We start from the raw sequence: 17,922 nt of genomic DNA, 5'->3' as shown, positions 1-17,922 counted from the left end.
GTCGAAAGGTTCCTCTGAGAGTGGAATTTCTTTCATTGCTGTTGCTGATTGAATGAGCCACTAACGTGCGAATTGCTCCAAAACATGATTCAGGACATCTGGTGCCAATTCCCGCACGTCGAATAACGATTGACAGCTTCCAAATGAGGTCTTTCTGAGACGACCTTGGGGTACATTTGACAGACAGACAAGTTCAGGAATTCGTGGTGCGCTGTGACACCAAAGCATCTGCTTCTTTCCTGTCTTTGAACCGAGCCGCCTGCGCAAGGAATGCAAATGCGGTACTGCTTTTCGTGGAAGGATCAGAAGGCGGTAACTACACTCTCAAACAGAATGGCATATGATTAGAACCAGGTTGGAGAAAAACTTAACAACGCTTTGCACTGTAATTAAATGGAATTGCATTACATTTCACTACGAGAGTAGATTTGTTCAAGCAAATTCTAAGGCAGGTTTGCAGATGCGAAACCAAGCAAGAAAGCTCAGCTCTTGTCCATGAAAAAGGCTGCAGTTGAAGAACAAAGCAGTTTCTGCCCAGTTTCGAACTGGGGAACCTTTCGCGTGTTAGGCGAAAGTGATGACCACTACACTACAGAAACAAGCCGCAGCCGCCTGTGCGGCGGCTCCGTGGCGTCCAGCACTGGAAGTTGAATCCGTTCTACGTTTCACCTTTCTGTTTCCAATATCTCGTTGTTGTCCAGCGCAATTGACATCTTGAAAACGTAAAAAAAAGACACTTTAAATTGATGACAAAATATAGACAAAGATGTCGTCGATGTTTGTACCGTAGGGCGAGGTGGAATAGGTTGGGACGACTTTCCCTGCAGCGTAACAGCTGCGACATGACCTTATGGAAGGCTGGTAAACTGAGTATTTACGTGTTTTACCCAAGTTGGTGTGAGTTGAAAACTCGACAGCATAGCTTTAAGGTGAGTGGGCTGAAAGTGAGAAAGGACCTGAGGCACATTTCCCACAAAGAAGGTTGTGCGTGTTTGGAATGATCTACCAGAGGAAGTGGAGCAGGCTATTACACTCATAAAATTGCAAAAGTAATCGGGTGAGTTTCTGGATAAGATGCGTTTAGAGGGATTGGGGCCAAATGCTGGGGAACGGGACTTGTTGAATTTTGGCTATGGGGTGAGCATGGACGAGGTCCACCGAAGTATCTTTTTCCACGGTGTACCCCAATAACGTCGTGTTGCTTCCACCGGCTTTAAAGGATTACTTTTTAGCGGAGTTTGCCATCGCAGTCTGTGGCACAATCATTTAGTCTGTTCGACTGCTCACGGGAAAGGTAGTATTGTGAAACACTGCAGACACGAACGACTTCCTTACTTTAGCTCCGACTGACCGTACTTGGTGAAATTTTCCCAGATCCTCAGCTGAGGATTTTTGCTGCTGGAAGTTACCTCAGAAACCCTGTTAAATCGAAATGTATTGAGCGAATCGCAAAGCAGAAAGCATTTAACACGGAACACAAACAAAACTGGCATACCTCATTCATTTTCAGACACAGAGATGCATGAGTGCTAAATGTGATACAGTCCGAGGGCATGAGTCATAAAGTAATCTCACAACTAACAACAGGGCATTTCCAAACTACTCTTTCAAACATACTGCAGCCTTAGTGCACCACCACTTTCCAGACAATGCTGAAAAGAGAGAAAGAAAGAACATAATAAGAATTGGCCGTAAAAAGTGAATTTCACCAATCACAGTCTCGATTAGATTACCTTTCCCTTCCGATGTTTCCAGGACGGAAATGAAGGAAATGGGAGAAATTCAATAAGGTATGACATCGAAATTCATTGGAACGATTTTCCCATAAGCTAGAAACCCAAATAACATCGAGTAGAGTCACCGTAGGACTTCGTTTCACAACAGCGATGAAATAACAGTCTGCATTCGGTTCCAGTAAAAGCACAACTGGCCTGGGACGGCAGAACTGTTTGCGATTTTCCGCGCGGGAGGCGAACACGATCATGACAGCAGAGACATTTTGAAATATTTGGCAGTATCCCACACCACAGTTAATTCCCTGGGAAGCAAACCCATTTTACTTTTGTTTTCAACATCAATATACAGTGGGCCCAAAACAGCATGTTAACAAGCTGCAGCGTTGGAGTTGATTAGCAGAAATGGCAGTGGTGGGATTCGAACCCACGCCCCTTTCGAGACTGGAACCTGGATCCAGCGCCTTAGACCGCTCGGCCACACTACCAGCCGGCCCGGCCGCCTCATTTTCTTGTATTTCCAATTGTGCTCGTGCATGAGCACAGATGCAAAGTCACATCAAAAGAGTTCCATGATTCCTCTCGAACTCGCACAGCTGCTGGGATGTGACCCGCTGCAATGAAAATTTCGCAGCAGATATTGATAGCCCATCAATCCAGACAAAAATCAATGGTAAGCTGAGTCACTCTTCTCAGACTCTTTTCAGGTACAAATGTATCTGTGAGTGCGTGAGAATATGGGTTCGCTTATGATTTCGTCAAATAACCATGAGCTGCTTGACATTACTGGAATTTCCATTCTTGCTTTGCTAAATAATTTCACACATTGCTCGAAACAGGACGACTTTCACGTTTACACGGAACACGAAACACACCGGACTACAGGGAAAATGCACAAACCTGAGCAGGCCGTGTTCCACATCATACCGTGCAGCATAGTTTCAGTCACTGTGTCTGTTTTTTTTTTCAGAATAAGAGTCCCAAAGAATGTTCTCCACCCTAAAACCGGAGGTAGCATTACAATCCGAGAACGACAGATCACATTGTGAGGATGTTCTGACCTCGGAGACAGTTCGAGATGCCACTTTCATTGCCTTTTACCTTAACCGTGCAATTTGCTGCAGAGATGTTCACTCCTGGACATGAGCCACATGGATAAAAAACTGAGTTGGAAACCTGTGTGGGAATCGACGAGAAGAGACTCAATAAATTTTGTGAAATTCCATGGTGCTTTTTAGAAATGCAGTTTCTGTTCACCTCAATATAAAAGCCAGTTTCTGAACATAGTAACAGAAGTCACAAGGTAATTACCTCACCGCACACCCCTCTCCAGAAGAGGTGCTAACTGCCCTTGAGTGCTTTTTGTTCTCGATGTGAAGAACTCTCACGCCTGAGTCACCTTCACGTCTCTGGCTGCTGAGTGAATCACAAAGAAGGAATTTCACTAGAGCTGCAACTGCCTCACTTCTCCACTCGCCCTCCCCGTTTACGTTTTCCTGCTCGTCAGTGATTTAAAGAAAACCAAATGGATGCGATGTCATTCTGTCGCCTCTCTGTCGATTCCTCCGTTTCAGTTCCAACATGACTTAGATCTCGGGGCGGACCTTAATACTAGCGACGCTATGAATGCGCAAGTCGAAAGGTTCCTCTGAGAGTGGAATTTCTTTCATTGCTGTTGCTGATTGAATGAGCCACTAACGTGCGAATTGCTCCAAAACATGATTCAGGACATCTGGTGCCAATTCCCGCACGTCGAATAACGATTGACAGCTTCCAAATGAGGTCTTTCTGAGACGACCTTGGGGTACATTTGACAGACAGACAAGTTCAGGAATTCGTGGTGCGCTGTGACACCAAAGCATCTGCTTCTTTCCTGTCTTTGAACCGAGCCGCCTGCGCAAGGAATGCAAATGCGGTACTGCTTTTCGTGGAAGGATCAGAAGGCGGTAACTACACTCTCAAACAGAATGGCATATGATTAGAACCAGGTTGGAGAAAAACTTAACAACGCTTTGCACTGTAATTAAATGGAATTGCATTACATTTCACTACGAGAGTAGATTTGTTCAAGCAAATTCTAAGGCAGGTTTGCAGATGCGAAACCAAGCAAGAAAGCTCAGCTCTTGTCCATGAAAAAGGCTGCAGTTGAAGAACAAAGCAGTTTCTGCCCAGTTTCGAACTGGGGAACCTTTCGCGTGTTAGGCGAAAGTGATGACCACTACACTACAGAAACAAGCCGCAGCCGCCTGTGCGGCGGCTCCGTGGCGTCCAGCACTGGAAGTTGAATCCGTTCTACGTTTCACCTTTCTGTTTCCAATATCTCGTTGTTGTCCAGCGCAATTGACATCTTGAAAACGTAAAAAAAAGACACTTTAAATTGATGACAAAATATAGACAAAGATGTCGTCGATGTTTGTACCGTAGGGCGAGGTGGAATAGGTTGGGACGACTTTCCCTGCAGCGTAACAGCTGCGACATGACCTTATGGAAGGCTGGTAAACTGAGTATTTACGTGTTTTACCCAAGTTGGTGTGAGTTGAAAACTCGACAGCATAGCTTTAAGGTGAGTGGGCTGAAAGTGAGAAAGGACCTGAGGCACATTTCCCACAAAGAAGGTTGTGCGTGTTTGGAATGATCTACCAGAGGAAGTGGAGCAGGCTATTACACTCATAAAATTGCAAAAGTAATCGGGTGAGTTTCTGGATAAGATGCGTTTAGAGGGATTGGGGCCAAATGCTGGGGAACGGGACTTGTTGAATTTTGGCTATGGGGTGAGCATGGACGAGGTCCACCGAAGTATCTTTTTCCACGGTGTACCCCAATAACGTCGTGTTGCTTCCACCGGCTTTAAAGGATTACTTTTTAGCGGAGTTTGCCATCGCAGTCTGTGGCACAATCATTTAGTCTGTTCGACTGCTCACGGGAAAGGTAGTATTGTGAAACACTGCAGACACGAACGACTTCCTTACTTTAGCTCCGACTGACCGTACTTGGTGAAATTTTCCCAGATCCTCAGCTGAGGATTTTTGCTGCTGGAAGTTACCTCAGAAACCCTGTTAAATCGAAATGTATTGAGCGAATCGCAAAGCAGAAAGCATTTAACACGGAACACAAACAAAACTGGCATACCTCATTCATTTTCAGACACAGAGATGCATGAGTGCTAAATGTGATACAGTCCGAGGGCATGAGTCATAAAGTAATCTCACAACTAACAACAGGGCATTTCCAAACTACTCTTTCAAACATACTGCAGCCTTAGTGCACCACCACTTTCCAGACAATGCTGAAAAGAGAGAAAGAAAGAACATAATAAGAATTGGCCGTAAAAAGTGAATTTCACCAATCACAGTCTCGATTAGATTACCTTTCCCTTCCGATGTTTCCAGGACGGAAATGAAGGAAATGGGAGAAATTCAATAAGGTATGACATCGAAATTCATTGGAACGATTTTCCCATAAGCTAGAAACCCAAATAACATCGAGTAGAGTCACCGTAGGACTTCGTTTCACAACAGCGATGAAATAACAGTCTGCATTCGGTTCCAGTAAAAGCACAACTGGCCTGGGACGGCAGAACTGTTTGCGATTTTCCGCGCGGGAGGCGAACACGATCATGACAGCAGAGACATTTTGAAATATTTGGCAGTATCCCACACCACAGTTAATTCCCTGGGAAGCAAACCCATTTTACTTTTGTTTTCAACATCAATATACAGTGGGCCCAAAACAGCATGTTAACAAGCTGCAGCGTTGGAGTTGATTAGCAGAAATGGCAGTGGTGGGATTCGAACCCACGCCCCTTTCGAGACTGGAACCTGGATCCAGCGCCTTAGACCGCTCGGCCACACTACCAGCCGGCCCGGCCGCCTCATTTTCTTGTATTTCCAATTGTGCTCGTGCATGAGCACAGATGCAAAGTCACATCAAAAGAGTTCCATGATTCCTCTCGAACTCGCACAGCTGCTGGGATGTGACCCGCTGCAATGAAAATTTCGCAGCAGATATTGATAGCCCATCAATCCAGACAAAAATCAATGGTAAGCTGAGTCACTCTTCTCAGACTCTTTTCAGGTACAAATGTATCTGTGAGTGCGTGAGAATATGGGTTCGCTTATGATTTCGTCAAATAACCATGAGCTGCTTGACATTACTGGAATTTCCATTCTTGCTTTGCTAAATAATTTCACACATTGCTCGAAACAGGACGACTTTCACGTTTACACGGAACACGAAACACACCGGACTACAGGGAAAATGCACAAACCTGAGCAGGCCGTGTTCCACATCATACCGTGCAGCATAGTTTCAGTCACTGTGTCTGTTTTTTTTTCAGAATAAGAGTCCCAAAGAATGTTCTCCACCCTAAAACCGGAGGTAGCATTACAATCCGAGAACGACAGATCACATTGTGAGGATGTTCTGACCTCGGAGACAGTTCGAGATGCCACTTTCATTGCCTTTTACCTTAACCGTGCAATTTGCTGCAGAGATGTTCACTCCTGGACATGAGCCACATGGATAAAAAACTGAGTTGGAAACCTGTGTGGGAATCGACGAGAAGAGACTCAATAAATTTTGTGAAATTCCATGGTGCTTTTTAGAAATGCAGTTTCTGTTCACCTCAATATAAAAGCCAGTTTCTGAACATAGTAACAGAAGTCACAAGGTAATTACCTCACCGCACACCCCACTCCAGAAGAGGTGCTAACTGCCCTTGAGTGCTTTTTGTTCTCGATGTGAAGAACTCTCACGCCTGAGTCACCTTCACGTCTCTGGCTGCTGAGTGAATCACAAAGAAGGAATTTCACTAGAGCTGCAACTGCCTCACTTCTCCACTCGCCCTCCCCGTTTACATTTTCCTGCTCGTCAGTGATTTAAAGAAAACCAAATGGATGCGATGTCATTCTGTCGCCTCTCTGTCGATTCCTCCGTTTCAGTTCCAACATGACTTAGATCTCGGGGCGGACCTTAATACTAGCGACGCTATGAATGCGCAAGTCGAAAGGTTCCTCTGAGAGTGGAATTTCTTTCATTGCTGTTGCTGATTGAATGAGCCACTAACGTGCGAATTGCTCCAAAACATGATTCAGGACATCTGGTGCCAATTCCCGCACGTCGAATAACGATTGACAGCTTCCAAATGAGGTCTTTCTGAGACGACCTTGGGGTACATTTGACAGACAGACAAGTTCAGGAATTCGTGGTGCGCTGTGACACCAAAGCATCTGCTTCTTTCCTGTCTTTGAACCGAGCCGCCTGCGCAAGGAATGCAAATGCGGTACTGCTTTTCGTGGAAGGATCAGAAGGCGGTAACTACACTCTCAAACAGAATGGCATATGATTAGAACCAGGTTGGAGAAAAACTTAACAACGCTTTGCACTGTAATTAAATGGAATTGCATTACATTTCACTACGAGAGTAGATTTGTTCAAGCAAATTCTAAGGCAGGTTTGCAGATGCGAAACCAAGCAAGAAAGCTCAGCTCTTGTCCATGAAAAAGGCTGCAGTTGAAGAACAAAGCAGTTTCTGCCCAGTTTCGAACTGGGGAACCTTTCGCGTGTTAGGCGAAAGTGATGACCACTACACTACAGAAACAAGCCGCAGCCGCCTGTGCGGCGGCTCCGTGGCGTCCAGCACTGGAAGTTGAATCCGTTCTACGTTTCACCTTTCTGTTTCCAATATCTCGTTGTTGTCCAGCGCAATTGACATCTTGAAAACGTAAAAAAAAGACACTTTAAATTGATGACAAAATATAGACAAAGATGTCGTCGATGTTTGTACCGTAGGGCGAGGTGGAATAGGTTGGGACGACTTTCCCTGCAGCGTAACAGCTGCGACATGACCTTATGGAAGGCTGGTAAACTGAGTATTTACGTGTTTTACCCAAGTTGGTGTGAGTTGAAAACTCGACAGCATAGCTTTAAGGTGAGTGGGCTGAAAGTGAGAAAGGACCTGAGGCACATTTCCCACAAAGAAGGTTGTGCGTGTTTGGAATGATCTACCAGAGGAAGTGGAGCAGGCTATTACACTCATAAAATTGCAAAAGTAATCGGGTGAGTTTCTGGATAAGATGCGTTTAGAGGGATTGGGGCCAAATGCTGGGGAACGGGACTTGTTGAATTTTGGCTATGGGGTGAGCATGGACGAGGTCCACCGAAGTATCTTTTTCCACGGTGTACCCCAATAACGTCGTGTTGCTTCCACCGGCTTTAAAGGATTACTTTTTAGCGGAGTTTGCCATCGCAGTCTGTGGCACAATCATTTAGTCTGTTCGACTGCTCACGGGAAAGGTAGTATTGTGAAACACTGCAGACACGAACGACTTCCTTACTTTAGCTCCGACTGACCGTACTTGGTGAAATTTTCCCAGATCCTCAGCTGAGGATTTTTGCTGCTGGAAGTTACCTCAGAAACCCTGTTAAATCGAAATGTATTGAGCGAATCGCAAAGCAGAAAGCATTTAACACGGAACACAAACAAAACTGGCATACCTCATTCATTTTCAGACACAGAGATGCATGAGTGCTAAATGTGATACAGTCCGAGGGCATGAGTCATAAAGTAATCTCACAACTAACAACAGGGCATTTCCAAACTACTCTTTCAAACATACTGCAGCCTTAGTGCACCACCACTTTCCAGACAATGCTGAAAAGAGAGAAAGAAAGAACATAATAAGAATTGGCCGTAAAAAGTGAATTTCACCAATCACAGTCTCGATTAGATTACCTTTCCCTTCCGATGTTTCCAGGACGGAAATGAAGGAAATGGGAGAAATTCAATAAGGTATGACATCGAAATTCATTGGAACGATTTTCCCATAAGCTAGAAACCCAAATAACATCGAGTAGAGTCACCGTAGGACTTCGTTTCACAACAGCGATGAAATAACAGTCTGCATTCGGTTCCAGTAAAAGCACAACTGGCCTGGGACGGCAGAACTGTTTGCGATTTTCCGCGCGGGAGGCGAACACGATCATGACAGCAGAGACATTTTGAAATATTTGGCGGTATCCCACACCACAGTTAATTCCCTGGGAAGCAAACCCATTTTACTTTTGTTTTCAACATCAATATACAGTGGGCCCAAAACAGCATGTTAACAAGCTGCAGCGTTGGAGTTGATTAGCAGAAATGGCAGTGGTGGGATTCGAACCCACGCCCCTTTCGAGACTGGAACCTGGATCCAGCGCCTTAGACCGCTCGGCCACACTACCAGCCGGCCCGGCCGCCTCATTTTCTTGTATTTCCAATTGTGCTCGTGCATGAGCACAGATGCAAAGTCACATCAAAAGAGTTCCATGATTCCTCTCGAACTCGCACAGCTGCTGGGATGTGACCCGCTGCAATGAAAATTTCGCAGCAGATATTGATAGCCCATCAATCCAGACAAAAATCAATGGTAAGCTGAGTCACTCTTCTCAGACTCTTTTCAGGTACAAATGTATCTGTGAGTGCGTGAGAATATGGGTTCGCTTATGATTTCGTCAAATAACCATGAGCTGCTTGACATTACTGGAATTTCCATTCTTGCTTTGCTAAATAATTTCACACATTGCTCGAAACAGGACGACTTTCACGTTTACACGGAACACGAAACACACCGGACTACAGGGAAAATGCACAAACCTGAGCAGGCCGTGTTCCACATCATACCGTGCAGCATAGTTTCAGTCACTGTGTCTGTTTTTTTTTTCAGAATAAGAGTCCCAAAGAATGTTCTCCACCCTAAAACCGGAGGTAGCATTACAATCCGAGAACGACAGATCACATTGTGAGGATGTTCTGACCTCGGAGACAGTTCGAGATGCCACTTTCATTGCCTTTTACCTTAACCGTGCAATTTGCTGCAGAGATGTTCACTCCTGGACATGAGCCACATGGATAAAAAACTGAGTTGGAAACCTGTGTGGGAATCGACGAGAAGAGACTCAATAAATTTTGTGAAATTCCATGGTGCTTTTTAGAAATGCAGTTTCTGTTCACCTCAATATAAAAGCCAGTTTCTGAACATAGTAACAGAAGTCACAAGGTAATTACCTCACCGCACACCCCACTCCAGAAGAGGTGCTAACTGCCCTTGAGTGCTTTTTGTTCTCGATGTGAAGAACTCTCACGCCTGAGTCACCTTCACGTCTCTGGCTGCTGAGTGAATCACAAAGAAGGAATTTCACTAGAGCTGCAACTGCCTCACTTCTCCACTCGCCCTCCCCGTTTACATTTTCCTGCTCGTCAGTGATTTAAAGAAAACCAAATGGATGCGATGTCATTCTGTCGCCTCTCTGTCGATTCCTCCGTTTCAGTTCCAACATGACTTAGATCTCGGGGCGGACCTTAATACTAGCGACGCTATGAATGCGCAAGTCGAAAGGTTCCTCTGAGAGTGGAATTTCTTTCATTGCTGTTGCTGATTGAATGAGCCACTAACGTGCGAATTGCTCCAAAACATGATTCAGGACATCTGGTGCCAATTCCCGCACGTCGAATAACGATTGACAGCTTCCAAATGAGGTCTTTCTGAGACGACCTTGGGGTACATTTGACAGACAGACAAGTTCAGGAATTCGTGGTGCGCTGTGACACCAAAGCATCTGCTTCTTTCCTGTCTTTGAACCGAGCCGCCTGCGCAAGGAATGCAAATGCGGTACTGCTTTTCGTGGAAGGATCAGAAGGCGGTAACTACACTCTCAAACAGAATGGCATATGATTAGAACCAGGTTGGAGAAAAACTTAACAACGCTTTGCACTGTAATTAAATGGAATTGCATTACATTTCACTACGAGAGTAGATTTGTTCAAGCAAATTCTAAGGCAGGTTTGCAGATGCGAAACCAAGCAAGAAAGCTCAGCTCTTGTCCATGAAAAAGGCTGCAGTTGAAGAACAAAGCAGTTTCTGCCCAGTTTCGAACTGGGGAACCTTTCGCGTGTTAGGCGAAAGTGATGACCACTACACTACAGAAACAAGCCGCAGCCGCCTGTGCGGCGGCTCCGTGGCGTCCAGCACTGGAAGTTGAATCCGTTCTACGTTTCACCTTTCTGTTTCCAATATCTCGTTGTTGTCCAGCGCAATTGACATCTTGAAAACGTAAAAAAAAGACACTTTAAATTGATGACAAAATATAGACAAAGATGTCGTCGATGTTTGTACCGTAGGGCGAGGTGGAATAGGTTGGGACGACTTTCCCTGCAGCGTAACAGCTGCGACATGACCTTATGGAAGGCTGGTAAACTGAGTATTTACGTGTTTTACCCAAGTTGGTGTGAGTTGAAAACTCGACAGCATAGCTTTAAGGTGAGTGGGCTGAAAGTGAGAAAGGACCTGAGGCACATTTCCCACAAAGAAGGTTGTGCGTGTTTGGAATGATCTACCAGAGGAAGTGGAGCAGGCTATTACACTCATAAAATTGCAAAAGTAATCGGGTGAGTTTCTGGATAAGATGCGTTTAGAGGGATTGGGGCCAAATGCTGGGGAACGGGACTTGTTGAATTTTGGCTATGGGGTGAGCATGGACGAGGTCCACCGAAGTATCTTTTTTCCACGGTGTACCCCAATAACGTCGTGTTGCTTCCACCGGCTTTAAAGGATTACTTTTTAGCGGAGTTTGCCATCGCAGTCTGTGGCACAATCATTTAGTCTGTTCGACTGCTCACGGGAAAGGTAGTATTGTGAAACACTGCAGACACGAACGACTTCCTTACTTTAGCTCCGACTGACCGTACTTGGTGAAATTTTCCCAGATCCTCAGCTGACGATTTTTGCTGCTGGAAGTTACCTCAGAAACCCTGTTAAATCGAAATGTATTGAGCGAATCGCAAAGCAGAAAGCATTTAACACGGAACACAAACAAAACTGGCATACCTCATTCATTTTCAGACACAGAGATGCATGAGTGCTAAATGTGATACAGTCCGAGGGCATGAGTCATAAAGTAATCTCACAACTAACAACAGGGCATTTCCAAACTACTCTTTCAAACATACTGCAGCCTTAGTGCACCACCACTTTCCAGACAATGCTGAAAAGAGAGAAAGAAAGAACATAATAAGAATTGGCCGTAAAAAGTGAATTTCACCAATCACAGTCTCGATTAGATTACCTTTCCCTTCCGATGTTTCCAGGACGGAAATGAAGGAAATGGGAGAAATTCAATAAGGTATGACATCGAAATTCATTGGAACGATTTTCCCATAAGCTAGAAACCCAAATAACATCGAGTAGAGTCACCGTAGGACTTCGTTTCACAACAGCGATGAAATAACAGTCTGCATTCGGTTCCAGTAAAAGCACAACTGGCCTGGGACGGCAGAACTGTTTGCGATTTTCCGCGCGGGAGGCGAACACGATCATGACAGCAGAGACATTTTGAAATATTTGGCGGTATCCCACACCACAGTTAATTCCCTGGGAAGCAAACCCATTTTACTTTTGTTTTCAACATCAATATACAGTGGGCCCAAAACAGCATGTTAACAAGCTGCAGCGTTGGAGTTGATTAGCAGAAATGGCAGTGGTGGGATTCGAACCCACGCCCCTTTCGAGACTGGAACCTGGATCCAGCGCCTTAGACCGCTCGGCCACACTACCAGCCGGCCCGGCCGCCTCATTTTCTTGTATTTCCAATTGTGCTCGTGCATGAGCACAGATGCAAAGTCACATCAAAAGAGTTCCATGATTCCTCTCGAACCCGCACAGCTGCTGGGATGTGACCCGCTGCAATGAAAATTTCGCAGCAGATATTGATAGCCCATCAATCCAGACAAAAATCAATGGTAAGCTGAGTCACTCTTCTCAGACTCTTTTCAGGTACAAATGTATCTGTGAGTGCGTGAGAATATGGGTTCGCTTATGATTTCGTCAAATAACCATGAGCTGCTTGACATTACTGGAATTTCCATTCTTGCTTTGCTAAATAATTTCACACATTGCTCGAAACAGGACGACTTTCACGTTTACACGGAACACGAAACATACCGGACTACAGGGAAAATGCACAAACCTGAGCAGGCCGTGTTCCACATCATACCGTGCAGCATAGTTTCAGTCACTGTGTCTGTTTTTTTTTTTCAGAATAAGAGTCCCAAAGAATGTTCTCCACCCTAAAACCGGAGGTAGCATTACAATCCGAGAACGACAGATCACATTGTGAGGATGTTCTGACCTCGGAGACAGTTCGAGATGCCACTTTCATTGCCTTTTACCTTAACCGTGCAATTTGCTGCAGAGATGTTCACTCCTGGACATGAGCCACATGGATAAAAAACTGAGTTGGAAACCTGTGTGGGAATCGACGAGAAGAGACTCAATAAATTTTGTGAAATTCCATGGTGCTTTTTAGAAATGCAGTTTCTGTTCACCTCAATATAAAAGCCAGTTTCTGAACATAGTAACAGAAGTCACAAGGTAATTACCTCACCGCACACCCCACTCCAGAAGAGGTGCTAACTGCCCTTGAGTGCTTTTTGTTCTCGATGTGAAGAACTCTCACGCCTGAGTCACCTTCACGTCTCTGGCTGCTGAGTGAATCACAAAGAAGGAATTTCACTAGAGCTGCAACTGCCTCACTTCTCCACTCGCCCTCCCCGTTTACATTTTCCTGCTCGTCAGTGATTTAAAGAAAACCAAATGGATGCGATGTCATTCTGTCGCCTCTCTGTCGATTCCTCCGTTTCAGTTCCAACATGACTTAGATCTCGGGGCGGACCTTAATACTAGCGACGCTATGAATGCGCAAGTCGAAAGGTTCCTCTGAGAGTGGAATTTCTTTCATTGCTGTTGCTGATTGAATGAGCCACTAACGTGCGAATTGCTCCAAAACATGATTCAGGACATCTGGTGCCAATTCCCGCACGTCGAATAACGATTGACAGCTTCCAAATGAGGTCTTTCTGAGACGACCTTGGGGTACATTTGACAGACAGACAAGTTCAGGAATTCGTGGTGCGCTGTGACACCAAAGCATCTGCTTCTTTCCTGTCTTTGAACCGAGCCGCCTGCGCAAGGAATGCAAATGCGGTACTGCTTTTCGTGGAAGGATCAGAAGGCGGTAACTACACTCTCAAACAGAATGGCATATGATTAGAACCAGGTTGGAGAAAAACTTAACAACGCTTTGCACTGTAATTAAATGGAATTGCATTACATTTCACTACGAGAGTAGATTTGTTCAAGCAAATTCTAAGGCAGGTTTGCAGATGCGAAACCAAGCAAGAAAGCTCAGCTCTTGTCCATGAAAAAGGCTGCAGTTGAAGAACAAAGCAGTTTCTGCCCAGTTTCGAACTGGGGAACCTTTCGCGTGTTAGGCGAAAGTGATGACCACTACACTACAGAAACAAGCCGCAGCCGCCTGTGCGGCGGCTCCGTGGCGTCCAGCACTGGAAGTTGAATCCGTTCTACGTTTCACCTTTCTGTTTCCAATATCTCGTTGTTGTCCAGCGCAATTGACATCTTGAAAACGTAAAAAAAAGACACTTTAAATTGATGACAAAATATAGACAAAGATGTCGTCGATGTTTGTACCGTAGGGCGAGGTGGAATAGGTTGGGACGACTTTCCCTGCAGCGTAACAGCTGCGACATGACCTTATGGAAGGCTGGTAAACTGAGTATTTACGTGTTTTACCCAAGTTGGTGTGAGTTGAAAACTCGACAGCATAGCTTTAAGGTGAGTGGGCTGAAAGTGAGAAAGGACCTGAGGCACATTTCCCACAAAGAAGGTTGTGCGTGTTTGGAATGATCTACCAGAGGAAGTGGAGCAGGCTATTACACTCATAAAATTGCAAAAGTAATCGGGTGAGTTTCTGGATAAGATGCGTTTAGAGGGATTGGGGCCAAATGCTGGGGAACGGGACTTGTTGAATTTTGGCTATGGGGTGAGCATGGACGAGGTCCACCGAAGTATCTTTTTCCACGGTGTACCCCAATAACGTCGTGTTGCTTCCACCGGCTTTAAAGGATTACTTTTTAGCGGAGTTTGCCATCGCAGTCTGTGGCACAATCATTTAGTCTGTTCGACTGCTCACGGGAAAGGTAGTATTGTGAAACACTGCAGACACGAACGACTTCCTTACTTTAGCTCCGACTGACCGTACTTGGTGAAATTTTCCCAGATCCTCAGCTGAGGATTTTTGCTGCTGGAAGTTACCTCAGAAACCCTGTTAAATCGAAATGTATTGAGCGAATCGCAAAGCAGAAAGCATTTAACACGGAACACAAACAAAACTGGCATACCTCATTCATTTTCAGACACAGAGATGCATGAGTGCTAAATGTGATACAGTCCGAGGGCATGAGTCATAAAGTAATCTCACAACTAACAACAGGGCATTTCCAAACTACTCTTTCAAACATACTGCAGCCTTAGTGCACCACCACTTTCCAGACAATGCTGAAAAGAGAGAAAGAAAGAACATAATAAGAATTGGCCGTAAAAAGTGAATTTCACCAATCACAGTCTCGATTAGATTACCTTTCCCTTCCGATGTTTCCAGGACGGAAATGAAGGAAATGGGAGAAATTCAATAAGGTATGACATCGAAATTCATTGGAACGATTTTCCCATAAGCTAGAAACCCAAATAACATCGAGTAGAGTCACCGTAGGACTTCGTTTCACAACAGCGATGAAATAACAGTCTGCATTCGGTTCCAGTAAAAGCACAACTGGCCTGGGACGGCAGAACTGTTTGCGATTTTCCGCGCGGGAGGCGAACACGATCATGACAGCAGAGACATTTTGAAATATTTGGCGGTATCCCACACCACAGTTAATTCCCTGGGAAGCAAACCCATTTTACTTTTGTTTTCAACATCAATATACAGTGGGCCCAAAACAGCATGTTAACAAGCTGCAGCGTTGGAGTTGATTAGCAGAAATGGCAGTGGTGGGATTCGAACCCACGCCCCTTTCGAGACTGGAACCTGGATCCAGCGCCTTAGACCGCTCGGCCACACTACCAGCCGGCCCGGCCGCCTCATTTTCTTGTATTTCCAATTGTGCTCGTGCATGAGCACAGATGCAAAGTCACATCAAAAGAGTTCCATGATTCCTCTCGAACCCGCACAGCTGCTGGGATGTGACCCGCTGCAATGAAAATTTCGCAGCAGATATTGATAGCCCATCAATCCAGACAAAAATCAATGGTAAGCTGAGTCACTCTTCTCAGACTCTTTTCAGGTACAAATGTATCTGTGAGTGCGTGAGAATATGGGTTCGCTTATGATTTCGTCAAATAACCATGAGCTGCTTGACATTACTGGAATTTCCATTCTTGCTTTGCTAAATAATTTCACACATTGCTCGAAACAGGACGACTTTCACGTTTACACGGAACACGAAACACACCGGACTACAGGGAAAATGCACAAACCTGAGCAGGCCGTGTTCCACATCATACCGTGCAGCATAGTTTCAGTCACTGTGTCTGTTTTTTTTTCAGAATAAGAGTCCCAAAGAATGTTCTCCACCCTAAAACCGGAGGTAGCATTACAATCCGAGAACGACAGATCACATTGTGAGGATGTTCTGACCTCGGAGACAGTTCGAGATGCCACTTTCATTGCCTTTTACCTTAACCGTGCAATTTGCTGCAGAGATGTTCACTCCTGGACATGAGCCACATGGATAAAAAACTGAGTTGGAAACCTGTGTGGGAATCGACGAGAAGAGACTCAATAAATTTTGTGAAATTCCATGGTGCTTTTTAGAAATGCAGTTTCTGTTCACCTCAATATAAAAGCCAGTTTCTGAACATAGTAACAGAAGTCACAAGGTAATTACCTCACCGCACACCCCACTCCAGAAGAGGTGCTAACTGCCCTTGAGTGCTTTTTGTTCTCGATGTGAAGAACTCTCACGCCTGAGTCACCTTCACGTCTCTGGCTGCTGAGTGAATCACAAAGAAGGAATTTCACTAGAGCTGCAACTGCCTCACTTCTCCACTCGCCCTCCCCGTTTACATTTTCCTGCTCGTCAGTGATTTAAAGAAAACCAAATGGATGCGATGTCATTCTGTCGCCTCTCTGTCGATTCCTCCGTTTCAGTTCCAACATGACTTAGATCTCGGGGCGGACCTTAATACTAGCGACGCTATGAATGCGCAAGTCGAAAGGTTCCTCTGAGAGTGGAATTTCTTTCATTGCTGTTGCTGATTGAATGAGCCACTAACGTGCGAATTGCTCCAAAACATGATTCAGGACATCTGGTGCCAATTCCCGCACGTCGAATAACGATTGACAGCTTCCAAATGAGGTCTTTCTGAGACGACCTTGGGGTACATTTGACAGACAGACAAGTTCAGGAATTCGTGGTGCGCTGTGACACCAAAGCATCTGCTTCTTTCCTGTCTTTGAACCGAGCCGCCTGCGCAAGGAATGCAAATGCGGTACTGCTTTTCGTGGAAGGATCAGAAGGCGGTAACTACACTCTCAAACAGAATGGCATATGATTAGAACCAGGTTGGAGAAAAACTTAACAACGCTTTGCACTGTAATTAAATGGAATTGCATTACATTTCACTACGAGAGTAGATTTGTTCAAGCAAATTCTAAGGCAGGTTTGCAGATGCGAAACCAAGCAAGAAAGCTCAGCTCTTGTCCATGAAAAAGGCTGCAGTTGAAGAACAAAGCAGTTTCTGCCCAGTTTCGAACTGGGGAACCTTTCGCGTGTTAGGCGAAAGTGATGACCACTACACTACAGAAACAAGCCGCAGCCGCCTGTGCGGCGGCTCCGTGGCGTCCAGCACTGGAAGTTGAATCCGTTCTACGTTTCACCTTTCTGTTTCCAATATCTCGTTGTTGTCCAGCGCAATTGACATCTTGAAAACGTAAAAAAAAGACACTTTAAATTGATGACAAAATATAGACAAAGATGTCGTCGATGTTTGTACCGTAGGGCGAGGTGGAATAGGTTGGGACGACTTTCCCTGCAGCGTAACAGCTGCGACATGACCTTATGGAAGGCTGGTAAACTGAGTATTTACGTGTTTTACCCAAGTTGGTGTGAGTTGAAAACTCGACAGCATAGCTTTAAGGTGAGTGGGCTGAAAGTGAGAAAGGACCTGAGGCACATTTCCCACAAAGAAGGTTGTGCGTGTTTGGAATGATCTACCAGAGGAAGTGGAGCAGGCTATTACACTCATAAAATTGCAAAAGTAATCGGGTGAGTTTCTGGATAAGATGCGTTTAGAGG

General features: G+C 45.1%; 5 non-coding genes across 5 annotated transcripts; all 5 read right to left on the bottom strand.

Moving 5' to 3' along the window:
- Window positions 1-2,139: 2,139 nt before the first annotated feature.
- On the bottom strand, window positions 2,140-2,221 carry trnal-cag (transfer RNA leucine (anticodon CAG)). Its single transcript has one exon. It is a non-coding gene; the product is annotated as a tRNA-Leu (tRNA).
- Window positions 2,222-5,506: 3,285 nt separating this feature from the next.
- trnal-cag (transfer RNA leucine (anticodon CAG)) lies at window positions 5,507-5,588 on the bottom strand. The gene has a single exon. It is a non-coding gene; the product is annotated as a tRNA-Leu (tRNA).
- Window positions 5,589-8,872: 3,284 nt separating this feature from the next.
- trnal-cag (transfer RNA leucine (anticodon CAG)) lies at window positions 8,873-8,954 on the bottom strand. The gene has a single exon. It is a non-coding gene; the product is annotated as a tRNA-Leu (tRNA).
- Window positions 8,955-12,240: 3,286 nt separating this feature from the next.
- trnal-cag (transfer RNA leucine (anticodon CAG)) lies at window positions 12,241-12,322 on the bottom strand. The gene has a single exon. It is a non-coding gene; the product is annotated as a tRNA-Leu (tRNA).
- A 3,286-nt stretch (window positions 12,323-15,608) lies between these two features.
- Window positions 15,609-15,690, bottom strand: trnal-cag (transfer RNA leucine (anticodon CAG)). The gene has a single exon. It is a non-coding gene; the product is annotated as a tRNA-Leu (tRNA).
- Window positions 15,691-17,922: the final 2,232 nt, after the last annotated feature.

Source organism: Chiloscyllium plagiosum, unplaced genomic scaffold (assembly GCF_037043375.1).
Source record: "Chiloscyllium plagiosum isolate Xiang-an unplaced genomic scaffold, Cpla_swu_hap1 HiC_scaffold_38, whole genome shotgun sequence".
Classification (NCBI taxonomy): domain Eukaryota; kingdom Metazoa; phylum Chordata; class Chondrichthyes; order Orectolobiformes; family Hemiscylliidae; genus Chiloscyllium; species Chiloscyllium plagiosum.
This window is presented reverse-complemented; position numbering and strand designations above follow the sequence as displayed.